Genomic DNA, 21260 nt, shown 5'->3' on the forward strand with positions numbered 1-21260 from the left:
ATTAGGCAAGATTTAGGATGCGTAGGATGGGGAAGGAAACTGCAGGGGATGGGAACAATCGAAATGTGGAGCTTATTCAAGGAGCAGCTACTGCGTGTCCTTGATAAGTATGTACCTGTCAGGCAGGGAGGAAGTTGTCGAGCGAGGGAGCCGTGGTTTACTAAAGAAGTTGAAGCGCTTGTCAAGAGGAAGATGGCGGCTTATGTTGGGATGAGACGTGAAGGCTCAGTTAGGGCGCTTGAGAGTTACAAGCTAGCCAGGAAGGATCTAAAGGGAGAGCTAAGAAGAGCAAGGAGAGGTCACGAGAAGTCATTGGCGGATAGGATCAAAGAAAACCCTAAGGTTTTCTATAGGTATATCAGGAATAAAAGAATGACAAGAGATGGATTAGGGCCAATCAAGGATAGTAGTGGGAATTTGTGTGTGGAATCAGAGGAGATAGGGGAAGCGTTAAATGAATATTTTTCGTCAGTATTTACAGTAGAGAAAGAAAATGTTGTCGAGGAGAATACTGAGATTCAGACTACTAGGCTAAATGGGATTGAGGATCACAAGGAGGAGGTGTTAGCAATTTTGGAAAGTGTGAAAATAGATAAGTCCCCTGTGCCAGATGGGATTTATCCTAGGATTCTCTGGGAAGCCAGGGAGGAGATTGCAGAGCCTTTGTCCTTGATCTTTATGTCGTCATTGTCGACAGGAATAGTGCCGGAAGACTGGAGGATAGCAAATGTTGTCCCCTTGTTCAAGAAGGGGAGTAGAGACAGCCCTGGTAATTATAGACCTGTGAGCCTTACTTCGGTTATGGGTAAAATGTTGGAAAAGGTTATAAGAGATAGGATTTATAATCATCTTGAAAAGAATAAGTTCATTTGCGACAGTCAGCACGGTTTTGTGAAGGGTAGGTCGTGCCTCACAAACCTTATTGAGCTTTTCGAGAAGGTGACCAAACAGGTGGATGAGGGTAAAGCAGTGGATGTGGTGTATATGGATTTCATTAAGCCGTTTGATAAGGTTCCCCACGGTAGGCTATCGCAGAAAATACGGAAGTATGGGGTTGAAGGTGATTTAGAGCTTTGGATCAAAAATTGGCTAGCTAAAAGAAGACAGAAGGTGGTGGTTGATGGCAAATGTTCATCCTGGAGTTTAGTTACTAGTGGTGTACCGCAAGGATCTGTTTTGGGGCCACTGCTGTTTGTCATTTTTATAAATGACATGGATGAGGGTGTAGAAGGGTGGGATGGTAAATTTGCGGATGACACGAAGGTCGGTGGAGTTGTGGATAGTGCCGAAGGATGTTGTAGGGTACAGAGGGACATAGATAGGCTGCAGAGCTGGGCTGAAAGATGGCAAATGGAGTTTAATGCGGAAAAGTGTGAGGTGATTCACTTTGGAAAGAGCAACAGGAATGCAGAGTACTGGGCTAATGGGAAGATTCTTGGTAGTGTAGATGAACAGAGAGATCTTTGTGTCCAGGTGCATAAATCCCTGAAAGTTGCTACCCAGGTTAATAGGGCTGTTAAGAAGGCATATGGTGTGTTCGCTTTTATTAGTAGGGGGATCGAGTTTCGGAGCCACGACGTCATGCTGCAGCTGTACAAAACTCTGGTGAGGCCGCACCTGGAGTATTGCGTGCAGTTCTGGTCACCGCATTATAGGAAGGATGTGGAAACTTTGGATAGGGTGCAGAGGAGATTTACTAGAGTGTTGCCTGGTATGGAGGGAAGGTCTTACGAGGAAAGGCTAAGGGACTTGAGGTTGTTTTCGTTAGAGAGAAGGAGGAGGAGAGGTGACTTAATAGAGACATATAAGATAATCAGAGGGTTAGATAGGGTGGATAGTGAGAGTCTTTTTCCTCGGATGGTGATGGCAAACACGAGGGGACATAGCTTTCAGCTGAGGGGTGATAGATATAGGACAGCTGTTAGAGGTAGTTTCTTTACTCAGAGAGTAGTAGGGGCATGGAACGCCCTGCCTGCAACAGTAGTAGACTCGCCAACTTTACAGGCATTTAAGTGGTCATTGGATAGACATATGGATGAAAATGGAATAGTGTAGGTCAGATGGTTTCACAGGTCGGTGCAACATCGAGAGCCGAAGGGCCTGTACTGCGCTGTAATATTCTAATATTCTAATTCTAATTCCTATTTATATTTACAATATCAATCATTGACTTAGATGAAGGGACGGAGGGTATTTTAACCAAATTTGCTGACAGCACAAAGATAGATAAGAAAGCAAGTTGTGAGGAGGATGCAACGAGGCAGCAAAGGGATAGAGATAGGTCAAGTGACTGGTCATAAATTTTGCAGATGGCGTATAATGTGGGGAAATGTGAAGTTGTCCACTTTGGTGGGAAGAATAGAAAGGCATAATATTATTAAAATGGAGAAAGGCAGCAGAATACAGAGTTACAGAGAGATATTGGTGCCATGTACATGAATCACAAAATGTTATCATGCAGGTAGTAACAGTAATTATGAAGGGAAATTGATTATTGACCTTTTTTGCAAGGGGGATGGTGCATAAATCTTGGGAAGTCTTGCTGCAGCTGTATCGGGAATTGGTGAGACCGCACCTAGAGTACCACACACAGTTTAGGTCTCCTTATTAAAGGAGGGGATATTTGCATTGGAACAAGTTCAGAGAATGGTTTGATTCCTGGGATGAAGGGTTTGAAAGCAGAGATTGACAGATTTCTGAATACAAATGACATGAAATGAAATGAAATGAAATGAAATACTGCCGAAATAGTTTCTGCCAAACTATGCCATCAGTTCCCCTTAATACCTCAACAAGTTTGATCTAATCACCTTGTTCCTCCTAAATTCCAGGGAATGCATCCCATGTTTGTGTAATATCACCTCATAATTTAACCCTTGGAGCCCAGTTATCATTCTGGTAAATCTACATTGCACTCAAATGGATATTGACCCCTTAAGTCTCTTTGGACCTTCAGTGTTTCTATATTTTCACCATTTACAAAGTACTATGTTCAAGTCTTTTTTGTTGACATTGAAATCTATCTACCACAGTTTTGCCTATTCACTTCAGATATAAATATCTCCTTGTAATGTTATGCTTCCAGCTACACTGCTTACGATGATGGCTATTTTTGTGTCATTGACAACTAGGGTATGTTGCATTCTATCCCATCATCTTAAATCTTCAATAAATACAGAAAAACCGAGACACGCACGGGCTTTGCACGAGGAGACGGGGTGAATCATTCCATCCCAGAGGTTTTTTAATTCCAGAGTTATGATTTTATTTTGAAAAAACAGAATTTAAATTCACAACAGCCTAGTGTGGGATTTGAACTCCTGTTTTTTCAATCATCAGATCAGGCCTTCAAATGAAAACCCATAAAAAGAGATACATTTTCCTACTGCTGTCTGACTGTCTCAGGTTTTGTATATTGATCCCTTCTCCTCTTCTTCCCTGTGTCTGAATACTTTGAAGCTTGTCAGACATCAGTAAACTACTTCATGTGGTGTTGTGTAAATACCTTCAATTCTGTGTATCTGCAAGGGACACAATCCAAATTCTCACCTTATTGCATCAACCAAAAGCTGCAGGTCCATTCAAACACCCCTATTTCCTGTCTCTGCAAAGACAGCTCACACTTCCACATTGCAGGAATGTCTGACTGGAAACAGCTTTTGACACATTTCACAAAACGTTTGCTAACACTCTTCAGGATGAAGCTAAATTCAACTTATAGATTCCAAGCCCCAAATTGAATCTTTCAGATATAAAAAGTGACACAAATGAAAACCCAGATCTCTCTGTCCCTGTACCCATTTTAACATTGTAACATTTAGTTTACATCGCATCTCCTCAGCCTTCCTTCAAAAATGCATCATTTGTAGTGTACACGTGTAGTGTCTCCCACCCACCCTCCTCCTCTAACCAAAAAAAAAGGACTCTGGTGTGTTGATAAGGTAAGCTTTTTATTTAAGAAGTTCTGTCCGTTGGATTGCTAACCTAACAAGTTTTGACTTTTTGTTTTTGGTTTTTCAGTAGATTTGTTGGGAATTTGGAATAGTGGGAATGGAGGTTAAGGCAGTTGAATGTTCCTCCTGCAGAATGTGGGAGGTAAGGGTCGCCAAGAATGTCCCTGCTGACTGCATCTGTGGGAAGTGCACCCAACTCCAGCTCCTCGAGAACCGCGTTAGGGAACTGGAACTGGAGCTGGATGAACTTCGGATCATTCGCAAGGCGGAGGAGGTTATTGAGAGGAGTTATGGGGAGGTAGTCACACCTCAGGTAAAAGAAGTAGGTAGATGGGTTACCGTCAGGGGAAGGAGAGGGAACCAGCAGGCAGTGCAGGGATCCCCTGTGGCCGTTTCCCTCAACAACAGGTATACCGTTTTGGATACTGTTGCGGGGGACGACTTACCAGGGGTAAGCAATGGGGTACAGGTATCTGGCACAGAGTCTGTCCCTGTTGCTCAGAAGGGAAGGGGGAAGAGGAGCAGAACAATAGTCATTGGGGACTCCATAGTTAGGGGAACAGATAGGAGGTTCTGTGGGAACGAGAGAGACTCACGGTTGGTATGTTGCCTCCCAGGTGCCAGGGTTCGTGATGTCTTGGATCGTGTTTTTGGGATCCTTAAGGGGGAGGGGGAGCAGCCCCAAGTCGTGGTCCACATAGGCACCAACGACATAGGTACGAAGAGAGATAGGGATTTAAGACAGAAATTCAGGGAGCTAGGGTGGAAGCTTAGAGCGAGAACAAACAGAGTTGTTATCTCTGGGTTGTTGCCCGTGCCACGTGATAGCGAAGCGAGGAATAGGGAGAGCGAGGAGTTGAACACGTGGCTGCAGGGATGGTGCAGGAGGGAGGGTTTTGGTTTCCTGGATAATTGGGGCTCTTTCTGGGGTAGGTGGGACCTCTACAAACAGGATGGTCTTCACCTGAACCAGAGGGGTACCAATATCCTGGGGGGGGGAGATTTGCTAGTGCTCTTCGGGGGGGTTTAAAATAATTCAGCAGGGGAATGGGAACCTAAATTGTAGTGCCAGTGTACAGGATGTTCAGAGTAGTGAGGTCAGGGATATGGTTACAAGGACGCAAGAGGGCACTGGCAAGCGAGAAACTGGTTTAAAGTGTGTCTATTTCAACGCCAGGAGCATCCGGAATAAGGTGGGTGAGCTTGCAGCATGGGTTGGTACCTGGGATCTCGATGTTGTGGCCATTTCGGAGACATGGGTAGAGCAGGGGCAGGAATGGATGTTGCAGATTCCGGGATTTAGATGTTTCAGTAAGAGCAGAGAAGATGGTAAAAGAGGGGGGGTGTGGCATTGTTAATCAAGGAGAGTATTACAGCGACAGAAAGGACGTTTGAGGACTCGTCTACTGAGGTAGTATGGGCCGAGGTTAGAAACAGGAGAGGTGAGGTTACCCTGTTGGGAGTCTTTTATAGACCTCCGAATAGTTCCAGACATGTAGAGGAAAGGATAGCGAAGATGATTCTCGACAGGGGCGAGAGTAACAGGGTAGTTGTTATGGGGGACTTTAACTTTCCAAATATCGACTGGAAATACTATAGTTCGAGTACTTTAGATGGGTCAGTTTTTGTCCAGTGTGTGCAGGAGGGTTTTCTGACACAGTATGTAGACAGGCCAACCAGGGGCGATGCCACATTGGATTTGGTACTGGGAAATGAACCCGGCCAGGTGTTAGATTTAGATGTAGGTGAGCACTTTGGTGATAGTGATCACAATTCGGTTAGGTTTACCTTAGCGATGGGCAGGGACAGGTGTATACCGCAGGGCAAGAATTATAGCTGGGGGAAAGGAAATTATGATGCGATTAGGCAAGATTTCGGATGCGTAGGATGGGGAAGGAAACTGCAGGGGATGGGAACAATCGAAATGTGGGGTTTATTCAAGGAGCAGCTACTGTGTGTCCTTGATAAGTATGTACCTGTGAGGCAGGGAGGAAGTTGTCGAGCAAGGGAGCCGTGGTTTACTAAAGAAGTTGAAGCGCTTGTCAAGAGGAAGAAGGCGGCTTATGTTAGGATGAGACGTGAAGGCTCAGTTAGGGCGCTTGAGAGCTACAAGCTAGCCAGGAAGGATCTAAAGGGAGAGCTAAGAAGAGCAAGGAGAGGACACGAGAAGTCATTGGCAGATAGGATCAGGGAAAACCCTAAGGCTTTCTATAGGTATATCAGGAATAAAAGAATGACTAGAGTTAGATTAGGGCCAATCAAGGATAGTAGTGGGAAGTTGTGTGTGGAATCAGAGGAGATAGGGGAAGTGTTAAATGAATATTTTGCGTCAGTATTTACAGTAGAGAAAGAAAATGTTGTTGAGAATACTAAGATTCAGGCTACGAGGCTAGATGGGATTGAGGTTCACAAGGAGGAGGTGTTAGCAATTTTGGAAAGTGTGAAAATCGATAAATCCCCTGGGCCAGATGGGATTTATCCTAGGATTCTCTGGGAAGCTGGGGAGGAGATTGCAGAGCCTTTGTCCTTGATCTTTATGTCGTCATTGTCGACAGGAATAGTGCCAGAAGACTGGAGGATAGCAAATGTTGTCCCCTTGTTCAAGAAGGGGAGTAGAGACAGCCCTGGTAATTATAGACCTGTGAGCCTTACTTCGGTTGTGGGTAAAATGTTGGAAAAGGTTATAAGAGATAGGATTTATAATCATCTTGAAAAGAATAAGTTCATTAGAGATAGTCAGCACGGTTTTGTGACGGGTAGGTCGTGCCTCACAAACCTTATTGAGTTTTTCGAGAAGGTGACCAAACAGGTGGATGAGGGTAAAGCAGTGGATGTGGTGTATATGGATTTCAGTAAGGCGTTTGATAAAGTTCCCCACGGTAGGCTATTGCAGAAAATATGGAAGTATGGGGTTGAAGGTGATTTAGAGCTTTGGATCAGAAATTGGCTAGCTGAAAGAAGACAGAGGGTGGTGGTTGATGGCAAATGTTCATCCTGGAGTTTAGTTACTAGTGGTGTACCGCAAGGATCTGTTTTGGGGCCACTGCTGTTTGTCATTTTTATAAATGACCTGGAAGAGGGTGTAGAAGGGTGGGTTAGTAAATTTGCGGATGACACGAAGGTCGGTGGAGTTGTGGATAGTGCCGAAGGATGTTGTAGGGTACAATGGGACATAGATAGGCTGCAGAGCTGGGCTGAGAGATGGCAAATGGAGTTTAATGCGGAAAAGTGTGAGGTGATTCACTTTGGAAGGAGTAACAGGAATGCAGAGTACTGGGCTAATGGGAAGATTCTTGGTCGTATAGATGAACAGAGAGATCTTGGTGTCCAGGTGCATAAATCCCTGAAGGTTGCTACCCAGGTCAATAGGGCTGTTAAGAAGGCATATGGTGTGTTAGCTTTTATTAGTAGGGGGATCGAGTTTCGGAGCCACGAGGTCATGCTGCAGCTGTACAAAACTCTGGTGAGACCGCACCTGCAGTATTGCGTGCAGTTCTGGTCACCGCATTACAGGAAGGATGTGGAAGCTATGGAAAGGGTGCAGAGGAGATTTACTAGGATGTTGCCTGGTATGGAGGGAAGGTCTTACGAGGAAAGGCTGAGGGAATTGAGGTTGTTTTCGTTGGAGAGAAGGAGGAGGAGAGGTGACTTAATAGAGACATATAAGATAATCAGAGGTGTTAGATAGGGTGGCTGGTGAGCGACTTTTTCCTCAGATGGTGATGGCAAACACGAGGGGACATAGCTTCAAGTTGAGGGGTGATAGATTTCGGACAGATGTTAGAGGTAGTTTCTTTACTCAGAGAGTAGTAAGGGCGTGGAACGCCCTGCCTGCAGCAGTGGTAGATTCGCCAACTTTAAGGGCATTTAAGTGGTCATTGGATAGACATATGGATGAAAATGGAATAGTGTAGGTCAGATGGTTTCACAGGTCGGCGCAACATCGAGGGCCGAAGGGCCTGTACTGCGCTGTAATGTTCTAATTCTAATTCTAATTCTAATTCTTTTATATTTCTCAGCGTTGAGGTTAACCTGCCACGTGTCTGACCATTTCACCAGACTGCCTCTATCCTCCTGAAGTCTACTACTATTCCCTTCCCTGTTTATTACATTGCAGAAGGCGCAATGTTGAAGTTATGCCCAGTAAACCCTAGTCCAAGTTATTAATATATATCAAAAAGATAAGTGGTCCTAATCCAAACCCCTGGGGAATACTGCTGTGCCACAATGTACACTATATCCAGTGAGTACAAAACCAGGGAGGTTATGCTGAAAATTTTTAAAGCTCTAGTTAGACACTAACTGGAGAATTGTGTCCAGTTCTGGTCACCACACTTTAGGAAGGAGGTGAGGGTTCTTGAGAGGGTGCAGAGATTTACCAGAATTGTTTCAGGGATGGGGGATTTTAGCTACAAGGTTAGGTTGGAAAAGCTGGGTTTGGTCTCCTTAGAACGAAGGAGATTGAGGGGAGATTGAATAGAAGTGTATAAGATGATGTCAGGCAAGGATACCGCCCTCCAGTCTGAAGCAACCATTCACCACTAATCTCTGTGTTCTGTTCCTTAACCAATGTTATTTCCACTCTGTCCCTGTCCCGTCCATTCCATGAGCATTCATTTTGCGAACTAGTCAATTATGAGGCAGCATTATGACCTCTCCATGAAGAAATTGGTCCCAGAGCACAGAAAAACACATACAGACAGGCAATGAGCATCTGCAACAAGAGAGAATCCAACCATCTCCCCATGGCATTCAAAGCATTATTCCAATTCTGAATCCCCCAGCTTCAACATCCTGGGGAACCATTGACCAGGAACGGACCTGGCTATGTTAGCGGGAATGAATCCAGAAGAATCACTCGACACTCAAGTCTGCTCCAATGTCAAACAGTTTATTGAGTTATGCCAGCGGGGAGCAGGTCACTGGGCTGTCCAGATGCCTCTCCACCGAACAAAGGAAAATCATTCATACTTATACATTTTTCAAACAGTTACTCAGCCCATCCTGGCTGGACATGATACAATCATAACGGTTATTGATTACATACATTGCACATATTACCAATTAGATTACTCATTTGGCATCATGTGGCTACGTGATCAGCTCATAGCCAGCCCCCTGATCATCTTGTGATGTTTCCCAGACCCCCTTATCAACTATATTTGAGTCTTCACAATGAATCCTTCTACCTTTATCAAGCTTGCATTCCTGATTGCTTCGTGCAGTCTGCAGTTACACAAAGCAGCTGTCTTATACACTGATATGAGGGGCCCCCCTTGGTCAGGCTAATTGCCTGTGCTAAGCAGTACCATGCTCAAGGCTGCAAGCTAACTAACTTGTCCCACAGTGCCTTGGGTAAATACTCCATTTTGTAACAATATGTGGCTATACTTTCAACTTGTATATGAGTATATATATATATATATATATATATAGATATTCACTAGGATTATATGAATCTACTTACTCAAATAACATTTAAACATTACAATGTTTGCTGCAGATGCCTCTGCGCTTGGGAATGTCCTTCAACAGGCTACAAATGGCTTTTCCCCTGACTCCCCAAAGCCTTTCCACCACCTGCAAAACACAAGTCAGGTGTGTGATCGTATCTCTTCACTTGCCTGGATGAGTGCAACACCTCCAACAATCCAGAAGCTCAACACCATCTCGGACAAAGCAGCCCACTTGACAGGCATCCCATCCACAAATTTAAACATTGATCAGATCACCCCTTAACTTTCTAAATTCCAGGGATACAGAGTAAAGCTCCATCTACACTGCCACATCAAATGCAGCCAAGCTATGAGTCAACTATTGAGTAAATCTCTGTCTCCTCTGTTCTATAAAATACTCCCGGGGAAGGTACAGTGTGCGAATAGATACAGCGTAAAGCTGCCTCTATATTTGCCTCTCTTTCTCCTCCTTCATCCAGATGGAGAGAGTAACAGTGAGAAAGACAGGGATAGATATAGAGAGGGAAGAACGAGAGATGGAAGGATCACAACGGAGAGAGAGTACCAGAGAGAAAGAGGAAGAGATTGGGATGGAGAGTGTCGGTCAGTGTTCCTGCAAAGCTGTGTGCAGCATCGTTGAAGGTGAGACGCAGCGAGAGATTGAGATTAAGAGGGTACAGAGGGAGATAGAGAGAGAAGCAGAGGGACATAAACATGGAGAGAGCAGCAGAGAGGGGAACTAGTGATTGAGTGAGGAAGAGAGAGGGGAAGACCGAGATGGAGAGAGATTACCTGCACAGTGGCGCAGTGGTTAGCACTGCAGCCTCACAGCTCCAGGGACCCGGGTTCGATTCTGGGTACTGCCTGTGTGGAGTTTGCAAGTTCTCCCTGTGTCTGCGTGGGTTTTCTCCGGGTGCTCCGGTTTCCTCCCACAAGCCAAAAAACTTGCAGGTTGATAGGTAAATTGGCCATTATAAATTGTCACTAGTATAGGTAGGTGGTAGGGAAATATAGGGACAGGTGGGGATGTTTGGTAGGAATATGGGATTAGTGTAGGATTAGTATAAATGGGTGGTTGATGGTCGGCACAGACTCGGTGGGCCGAAGGGCCTGTTTCAGTGCTGTATCTCTAATCTAAATCTAAGAGTATCTCTCCCACTTCTCTCTCCATGCCTACCTCTCCCTTTCTCACGGTTACCCTCTCTCCATCTATATTTCTCCCACTCTCCTCATGTTTCACATTCTATGCCTATTTCTTGCACCTCTGTGTACACCGGATTACATCAAACTATGATTATATTTGACATTTGACCTTTCGATCTCACTTAACAAAGTGACTGTCTCCAACATAATCTCTGTGTCTGTGAACAACGGGACCTTGGAGTGAATGTTCACTGATTCCTGAGGCTGACAGGACAGGTGGATAAGCTGGTTAGGAAGGGATAAGGGAGACTTTCATTTCCCGGCCAGCGGAAATAATTTCTTAGTGTCGACCCTATCTAGTCCCTTCAGAATCTGATATGTTTCAATGAGATCACCTCTCAATCTTCTAAACTCCAGAGAATACAGGCCCAATTTACTCAGCCTCTCATCATCAGGCAATGGCAGAGCAGCTAAACAAATACTTTGTGTCTGTCTTCACAGAGGAAAATACTAACAACCTCCCAGAAATAATGAAGAATCAAGGAACTGGTGTAAATGAGGAACTGCAAGATATAAATATTGGTAAAAAAAAAAAAGTACTAGACAAATGAATGGGTCATAAAGTAAAAAAATCCCCTGGACCTAAGGATCTACATTCCAGAATGTTGAAAGAGGTGGCTGTAGAGATAGTTGATGCATTGCTGGTCATCTTTCAAAACTCGATAGACTCTGGAATGGTTCCTGCAGATTGGAAGGTAGCAAATGTAACCCCACTATTTAAAAAAAGGAGGGAGAGAGAAAATGGGGAACTATGGACTGTTTGTCTAACATCAGTCATAGGAAAAATGGTCGAATCTATAATAAAGGATGTGATTACCAGACACTTGGAAAATAATGGTAGGGTTGGACAGAGTAAACATGGATTTATGAAAGGGAAATCATCTTTAACAAACATATTGGGAGTTTTTTGAGGATGAAACTAGCAGAATAGATAAGGGGAAACCGGTGGCTGTGGTAGATATAGATTTTCAGAAAGCTTTTGATAAGGTCCCACCCAAGAGGTTAGTAATAAAATTATAGCACCTGGGATTGGGGGGAAAATACTGGCATGGATTGAGAAATAGTTAATGGACAGGAAGCAGAGGGTAGGTATAAGTGTATCATTTTCAGGTTGGCAGGCTGTGACTAGTGGGGCACTGCAAAAAGAGAGCAAAGGAGATAGAGAGAGGGGTGACAGACAGAGAGAAGGAGAGACAGAGACAGTGAGAGAGGGAGAGATAGAAGAAGACAGCGATAGAGAAAGAGACGGAGACAAAGAGAGAGACAGAGAGAGAGAGAGATGCATAGGGACGGACAACGACAAAGGGAGACAGAAGGAGAAACAGAGAGAGAGGGAGAGACAGAGAGACAGAGGGAGGCAGAGGGAGAGACAGAGACGGTTTGATAGGGACAGACAGCAACACCGGGAGACAGAGAGAGGGGGAGAGAGAGATATAGGATAGAGATAGACACAGAGAGAGAGAGAGGCAGAGATGGTGTTAGAGAGGGACAAACTGAGTCATGGACAGAGGGAGAGAAAGAGAGATCGGGAGAAACAGTGTAAATGAAGGAGAGACAGAGACATGGAGAGTCAGAGAGAGAGACACAGAGAGAGAGCAAAAGAGAGAGAGAGATAGAGAGGAAGAGAGAGATGGAGAGACAGAGAGAGAGGGTGAGATGGTGTGAGAGAGACACACAGTCATGGACAGAGGCAATGGAAGGAAGAGTGAGAGGCAGAGAAAGAGACAAAAACATAGAGGGAGGGTGAGAGGGAGAGAGAAACAGAGAGGAAGCGTGAGAGAGATGAAGAGACCAGGGAGAATAAAACAAGGAAAGGACTGGAGGACTGCTGTTGTACCATTGATTTAAAAGGGAGAAAGGGATAGACTGAGCAATTAAAGGCCACTCAGCCTAACCTCAGTGGAGGCAAACTAGTGGGATAAATTCTGATAAGCAGTAGTGATGGTCATTTAGAAAGGTGCAGATTAATCAAGCACAGTCAACATGGATTTGTTAACTGAAAATCGTGTCAGACTCGCTTGACTGTATTTTTTGTGGGGGTAACTAGGAGGGTCGATGAAGGGAGCAGCTCATCACCACCTTCTCAGAGAAATTAGGCAATAAATGCTGGTCTGGTCAGTGATGCCCAGATTCCGGGAATGAATTTAATGCAGTGTCAGCGCCGTTGCACATACAGGACACAATGGGTACAAGGGAATGACTCACTCCTGTCTGGTACTGTGTGTTTCAGTGTCTCCATGTCTGTGTCTCTGTCATGTTTAAAGCACAAACAGTACATTAGTGAGGAATCAGTCTCCGAAATAAATGTCCCTGTGTCGTTGTACCATAAAAGGACCACTGTCAACAAACCTACAATGGGAGACTGATGTTTGTGGATATCCACAGATTACCTGAGAGAGGAGGGAGAGAGAGACAGACAGATGGAAAGAGAGACAAAGAGGGAGACACAGACCGAAAGGGTGACCCAGACACAGAGTAATAGCAGGATATTTGTCGGAGGATATTGGAAGAGGAAGAGGCCATTTGGCCCCTCCACCCTGTTCTGCCATTCAAAAAGATCATGGCTGCTCTGTGATCTAACTCCATATAGCCGTCTTGGCCCCAGATCTCTTCATACCTTTAACAACAAAAATCTATCAATCTCAGATTAAAAATTAACAAGTGTCTCAGCATCAATTGCTGTTTGTGGAAGAGAGTTCCAATTTGATACCACACCTGGTGTGTTGAAGTTTTTCTTCATTTCACTCCTGAATGGTTTTAGGCTATGTTTAGATTTTTAGACGATGCCCACAAGTTCTAGACTCTGCAGCCAGTGGGAATAGTTTTTCTCTGTCTACCCTATCAGTTTGCCTTATTATGCTGAAAATTTTGGGGCGGCACAGTGGCACAGTGGTTAGCACCACAGCCTCACAGCTCCAGCAAGTTCTCCCTGTGACTGCGTGTGCTTCCGCCGGGTGCTCCGGTTTCCTCCCCCAGCTAAAGACTTGCAGGTTGATAGGTAAATTGGCCATTGTAAATTGCTCCTCGTGTAGGGAGGGGATAGGAGAATGTTGGGGACGTGGTAAAAAATATGGGAATAATGTAGGATTAAATGGGTGGTTTTTGGTTGGCACAGACTTGGTGGGCCGAAGTGCCTGTTTCAGTGCTGTATCGCTCTATGACTATGACACTATAAATCACCCCTTAACCTTCTAAATTCCAGGGATACAGAGTAAAGCTCCATCTACACTGTGCCATTAGACATTCCCAAGCCAAGCACAGTGTGGGGTTAGATACAGAGTAAATTTCCCTCTGCACTGTCCCATCACACACTCCCAGAGCAGGGGCAGCATGGGGTGAGATTAAAGAGTGAAGACCGGGCCTATTGTATTAAAAACAAAGAAATAGTCTTGTGCAGTACAAACTGAAATGTAGCAGAAGCAAAGACGATTCCCCGGGCAGGAACATCATGGGGTGGATACAGAGTGAATCTCGGTCTGCACTGTCCGAGACAGACAGGATTAGTAAGCGTGAAAGAAGGATTAACATTGGACATAAGAAGAGGAGGAGACAATTTAACCCCTCAAACCTGTTCCAGCATTCAATGAGATCAGGGCTGATCTGTGATATAACTAACACCATATATCCCACCTTTGCCCATTATCTCTTAATACCTTTGGTTAACAAGAATCTATCAATCCCAGGTTTAAAAATGAACAATTAAACCAGCATGAAATGCTGTTTGCAGAAGAGAGTTCCAAAATTGCAAAGAAATCCAAAGGAATGATTGGAAAGGCTGGGGTTCTCCTCTTTGGAACAGAGCAGGCTGAAGGGAGATTGAGTTGAAGTGTATAAAATTATGAGGGGCCTTGATAGAGTGGATAGGAAGGACTTATTTCACTTAGCACAGAGGTCCATAAGCGGAGGTATAGATTTCAAAATGTCCACAACAATATCATGATGGTATGATGCCTCCCACAGTGGAATAGCTTGATGGATGTTTTAAATGGAGGAAATTCCCTCTGTGACTGGGTCAAAATCCTGGAACTCGCATCCTAACAGCACTGTGGGTGTACCTACCCCACATGGATTGCAGCGGTTCAAGAAGGAGGCTCAACACCACCTTATCAAGGGGCAATTAGGAATGGGCAATAAATGCTGGCCTGGCCAGTAACGCACACATCCAACAAATGAAGAAAGAAATTTAAAATATGACACCGTTTCACTTCAGGAGATATTAGACTGGGCGACCAAAAACTTGCTCAGAGGTTGGTTTGAGGGAGGGACTTTAAATAGGAAAGAGAGTTCGTAAGATGGAGAGGTTTAGGAAAGGAATTCCAGAGTTAGGGCCTTGGCAGCTTGAAGACACGGCCACCAATAGTGGAACGATTCAAATTGGGGATGCTCAAGAGGCCAGAATGAGAGGATCGCCGATACTGGTGGATTGTGGAGCTGGAGGAGATTGCAGAGAAACGGAGGAGCCATTTGTGGAAGACAATTCCAAAATTCCACCATCCTTTGTGTGTAGAAGTGTCAATATATTTCACCCTTGAAAGGGTTTTAGACTAATGTACGATTTTTCGACTGTGCCCCTCCTCCGAGACTTCTCCAACCAGTGAGAAGAGTTTCGCTCTATCTACCCCATCAGTTTCCAGTATTGTATTGTAAACTTTGATCAATTCACCACTTACCCTTCGAAATTTCAGGGAGACAGAGTAAAGCTCCGTCTAAACTGTCCCATCAAATGCTGCCAAGCCAAGTACAGCCTGGAGTTATCCACAGAGCAAATCTCTGTCCTCTCTGATCTATCTAACACTCGCAGGGCAGGTGCAGTGTGGGGTTAGATACAGAGAAAAACTGCCTCTATGTATGACTCTCTTTCTCCTCCTCCAGCCAGATGGAGAGAGTAACAGTGAGAAAGACAGGGATAGATATATATAGAGAATAACAGAGAGAGGGAAGGATAGCAACGGGGAGAGATTACAAGAGAGAAAGACGAAGAGATTGGGATGGAGAGTGTCGGTCAGTGTTCCTGCAAAGCTGTGTGCAGCAGCCTGGAAGGTAACACGCAGGTCCTGTTCCGTGATAAATAACACAGTATTCAAAAGATTCTTTAAAAATTAAAGGGACTGCGCACGGGACAAAAAAACGTGCCGTGCACAACTACATTTTCTGGGAACATTGGAGCCAGCTGTAGCTCAGTGGGTAATAATCTTGCCTCTGAGTAAAACGTTTGTGGGTTCAGGTCTGAACACAAAATCTAGGATGATGACATTTTTATAAATGACCTGGATGAGGGTGTAGAAGGGTGGGTTATTAAATTTGCGGATGACACGAAGGTCCGTGGAGTTATGGATAGTGCCGAAGGATGTTGTAGGTGACAGAGGGACATAGATAGGCTGCAGAGCTGGGCTGAGAAATGGCAAATGGAGTTTAATGCGGAAAAGTGTGAGGTGATTCACTTTGGAAGGATTAACAGGAATGCAGTGGACTGGGCTAATGGGAAGATTCTTGGTCGTGTAGATGAGCAGAGAGATCTTGGTGTCCAGGTACATCAATGCCTGAAAGTTGCTACCCAGGTTAATAGGGCTGTTAAGAAGGCATATGGTGTGTTAGCTTTTATTAGTAGGGTGATCGGGCTTCGGAGCCACGAGGTCATGCTGCAGCTGTACAAAACTCTGGTGCAGCCGCACCTGGAGTATTGCATGCAGTTCTGGTCACCGCATTATAGGAAGGATGTGGAAGCTTCGGAAAGGGTGCAGAGGAGATTTACTAGGATGTTGCCTGGTATGGAGGGAAGGTCTTACAAGGAAAGGCTGAGGGACTTGAGGTTGTTTTCGTTAGAGAGAAGGAGGAGGAGAGGTGACTTAATAGAGACATATAAGATCATTGACAGTAACATTGATAACCCTGATACTTGTTATCATTTCCTCTTTGATAACAAACAGTAACCATAAACCCCGTGCATTGTTCACCATGCACGGTTTTATCATTATCAGTAACATCATTCCCCTGTGTACTGATTACAATGTTCTGTTTTATAATTGACAGCATCATTATTCCCCTACGCATTGTTTGCCATGTACTGTTTTATAATTAACAGTGCCGTTGTTCCCCCTGTGTATTGATCATAATGTCCTGTTTTATATTTAACAGTAGCATTAACCACCGTGCATCGGTTGCCATGTACTTTATTATCATTAATAGTAACATTATTCCCCTGCGTATCCATTGTAATGTCCCGTTTTATTATTAACAGTAACATTATTACTCAGTCCACTGATTATCATGCCCTGTTTTATAACTAAGAGTAACATTGTTCCCCTGTGCATTGATGGCCTTGCCTGTTTTAGAATTAACAGTAACATTAATCGCCTGTGCAATGATTATCATGTCCTGTCGTATAATTATGAGCAACCTTTGATCCCCTCTTTATTCATTATCAGTTCCTGTTTTATAATGAACAGTGATATTGTACCCCTTTATATTGATTATCCTTTCCTGTTTTCTAGTTTGCAGTAACCTTATTCTCTTGCATACGGATTATCACGCACGTTTTATAATTAACAGTAACCTTATTCCCCTGTGTATTGATTTTCATGTCCAGTTGTATATTTAACATCAATATTATTCCCCCCTGTATTGATTATCATGTCCTGTTTTATAATTGGCAGTAACATTAATCCCCCGTGCACTAATTGCCATGTCCTGTTTTATAGTAACATTATTGTCCTGTATTTTGATTATCATGTCCTGTTTTATAATTAACTGTAACATTATTGTCCTGTGTTTTGATTATCAGGTCCTGTTTTATAATTAACTGTAACATTATTGTCCTGTGTTTTGATTATCATGTCCTGTTTCATAATTAACAGTAACATTATTCCCCTGGGTATTGATTGCCATGTCCTGCTTTATAATTAACAGTAACATTATTGCCTTGTGCACTGGTTGCCACGTACTGTTTTATAATGAAGAGTAACATTATGACCCTATGTATTAATTACCATGTGCTTTTTCCATTATTACCAGTACCATTATTCCCCTGGGTATTGGCTATCGTATCGTGTTGTATAATTAATAGTAATAGTCTTGCCCTGTGCATTGATTGTCATGTCCTGTACTTTAATTAACAGCTTCTTAATTCCCCTAAGTATTGTTTGTCAGGTCCTGCTTTATAATTAAGAGCAGCATTAATCTCCTGTGCATTGATTTCCATGTACTTTTGTTATAATTATCAGTAGCATTATTACTCCGTGTATTGATTAACATGTACAGTTTTATAATTACTAGTTCCATTATTTCCCTGTGTATTGATCGTCATGTCCAGCTTTTTAAGTAACAGTAACTTTATTGCCCTGTGGATTTAATGCCCTGTCTTGTTTTATAATTCACTGAAACATTATTCTCCTGGGTACTGATTACCATGTCCTGTTTTATAATTACCAGCAATTTTATGCCTTTTAATTCTAATGTCCTGTTTTATAATTGACATCAATACATTATTCCTCTGTGCATTGATTGTCGTGTTCTGTTTTATAATTAACAGTACCATATTTCCACTGTGTATCCATTGTCATGCCCCGTTTTATAATTAACAGTAGCATTATACCCCTGATATTCATTATCAAGTCCTATTTTATAATTATCAGCAATATTAGTCCCCTGTTTTCCTCATGCCCTGTTTTATAATTAATAGCATCATTATTCCCTCGTGCACGGATTAACATGTTTCGTTTCATAATTACCAGTATCACTACTTCCCTCTATATTGATCGTCATGACCTGTTTTGTAATTAACAGCAACATTTTTCCCACATGCATTGATTACCAAGCCCTTTTTTATAATTAACAGCAATATTTGACCCCTGTTTATACCATGTCCTGTTTCATAATTAACAGTATCATTATTACCCCGTGCATTGATTAACATGTACAGTTTTATAATTACCAGTTCCATTATTTCCCTGTGTATTGATCGTCATGTCCAGCTTTTTAAGAAACAGTAACTTTATTTTCCTGTGGATTTAATGCCCTGTCTTGTTTTATAATTCACTGAAACATTATTCTCCTGGGCACGGATTACCATGTCCTGTTTTATAATACCAGCAATTGTATGCCTTTTAATTCTAATGTCCTGTTTTATAAATGACATTAATCCATTAGTCCCCCGTGCATTGATTGCCATGTTCTGTTTTATAATTAACAGTACCATTATTCCACTGTGTATACATTGTCATGCCCTGTTTTATAATTAACAGCAGCATTATTCCCCTGTGCATTGATTTTCAAGTCCTGGTTTATAATTAACATGCAATATCATTCCCCTGTTTTTATCATGTCCTGTTTTATAATTAACAGTACCATTATTCCCACGTGCATTGAATAACATGTACAGTTTTATAATTACCAGTAATGTTACTTCCCTGTGCAGGTGTTAGCAATTTTGGAAAGTGTGAAAATAGATAAGTCCCCTGGGCCAGATGGGATTTATCCTAGGATTCTCTGGGAAGCCAGGGAGGAGATTGCAGAGCCTTTGTCCTTGATCTTTATGTCGTCATTGTCGACAGGAATAGTGCCGGAAGACTGGAGGATGGCAAATGTTGTCCCCTTGTTCAAGAAGGGGGGTAGAGACAGCCCTGGTAATTATAGACCTGTGAGCCTTACTTCGGTTGTGGGTAAAATGTTGGAAAAGGTTATAAGAGATAGGATTTATAATCATCTTGAAAAGAATAAGTTCATTAGCGATAGTCAGCATGATTTTGTGAAGGGTAGGTCGTGCCTCACAAACCTTATTGAGTTTTTCGAGAAGGTGACCAAACAGGTGGATGAGGGTAAAGCAGTGGATGTGGTGTCTATGGATTTCACTAAGGCGTTTGATAAAGTTCCCCACGGTAGGTTATTGCAGAAAATACGGAAGTATGGGGTTGAAGGTGATTTAGAGCTTTGGATCAGAAATTGGCTAGCTGAAAGAAGACAGAGGGTGGTGGTTGATAGCAAATGTTCATCCTGGAGTTTAGTTACTAGTGGTGTACCGCAGGGATCTGTTTTGGGGCCACTGCTGTTTGTCATTTTTATAAATGACCTGGATGAGGGTGTAGAAGGGTGGGTTAGTAAATTTGCGGATGACACGATGGTCGGTGGAGTTGTGGATAGTGCCAAAGGATGTTGTAGGTTACAGAGGGACATAGATAGGCTGCAGAGCTGGGCTGAGAGATGGCAAATGGAGTTTAATGCGGAAAAGTGTGAGGTGATTCACTTTGGAAGGAGTAACAGAAATGCAGAATACTGGGCTAATGGGAAGATTCTTGGTAGTGTAGATGAGCAGAGAGATCTTGGTGTCCAGGTACATAAATCCCTGAAGTTGCCACCCAGGTTAATAGGGCTGTTAAGAAGGCATATGGTTTGTTAGCTTTTATTAGTAGGGGGATCGAGTTTCGGAGCCAGGAGGTCATGCTGCAGCTGTACAAAACTCTGGTGAGACCGCACCAGGAGTATTGCGTGCAGTTCTGATCACCGCACTATAGGAAGGATGTGGAAGCTTTGGAAAGGGTGCAGAGGAGATTTACTAGGATGTTGCCTGGTATGGAGGGAAGGTCTTACGAGGAAAGGCTGAGGGACTTGAGGTTGTTTTCGTTAGAGAGAAGTAGGAGGAGAGGTGACTTAATAGAGACATATAAGATAATCAAAGGGTTAGATAGGGTGGATAGTGAGAGTCTTTTTCCTCGGATGGTGATGGCTACTTAACAAGTAACTGCGACGTTACCTGCGACCTGCGCATTGGTTATCATCTCCAATTTAACAATTAACGGCAGCTTTATTCCACTCATACATTGGTAATTTAGATTTAGATATACAGCACTGAAACAGGCCCTTCGGCCCACCGAGTCTGTGCCGACCGTTAACCACCCATTTATACTAATCCTACACTAATCCCATATTCCTACCACATCCCCACCTGTCCCTATATTTCCCTACCACCTACCTATTCTAGTGGCAATTTATAATGGTCAATTTACCTATCAACCTGCAAGTCTTTTGGCTGTGGGAGGAAACCGGAGCACCCCGAGAAAACCCACGCAGACACAGGGAGAACTTGCAAACTCCACACAGGCAGTACCCAGAATTGAACCCGGGTCGCTGGAGCTGTGAGGCTGCGGTGCTAACCACTGCGCCACTGTGTAATCATGTCCATGTAACAGACCACAGTAACTTCTTTTTCCTATGCACTATAAAGTTCAATTTTCTAATTATTGGTAACTTGATAGCCAATGGTATTAACTGTCAAGTTACTAAAGTTGAACAATTAACTGCAACTTAATTAGCCCATATCCAATTAAAAAAAGAACTTCAACTTTATTCCACTGTATTGTTTGCAAGCCAACTATAGTAATTAACAGTAAATTTCAACGCGGTGTATTTGCTACCAAGGCCAATCTGAGAATTAAATGCACCTCTTTAACGGGTGCATTGTTTGTCATGCGCAAGGTAACAATTAGTTTTAACTATATTCCTTTGTATATTGGTTATTTTGTCCATTTTGGTCGTTCATTGACACTGTATTATCCTTTGTATTTGTTAACAGTCCCAATTTAACAATTAACAATTCCCCTGTGCATTAACTCTCATGTCCTCTTTAAAAGCTAACCACAACTTTATTCCACTTTGT

This window comes from Heterodontus francisci, chromosome 33, assembly GCF_036365525.1.
Source record: "Heterodontus francisci isolate sHetFra1 chromosome 33, sHetFra1.hap1, whole genome shotgun sequence".
NCBI classification, from domain to species: Eukaryota; Metazoa; Chordata; class Chondrichthyes; order Heterodontiformes; family Heterodontidae; genus Heterodontus; species Heterodontus francisci.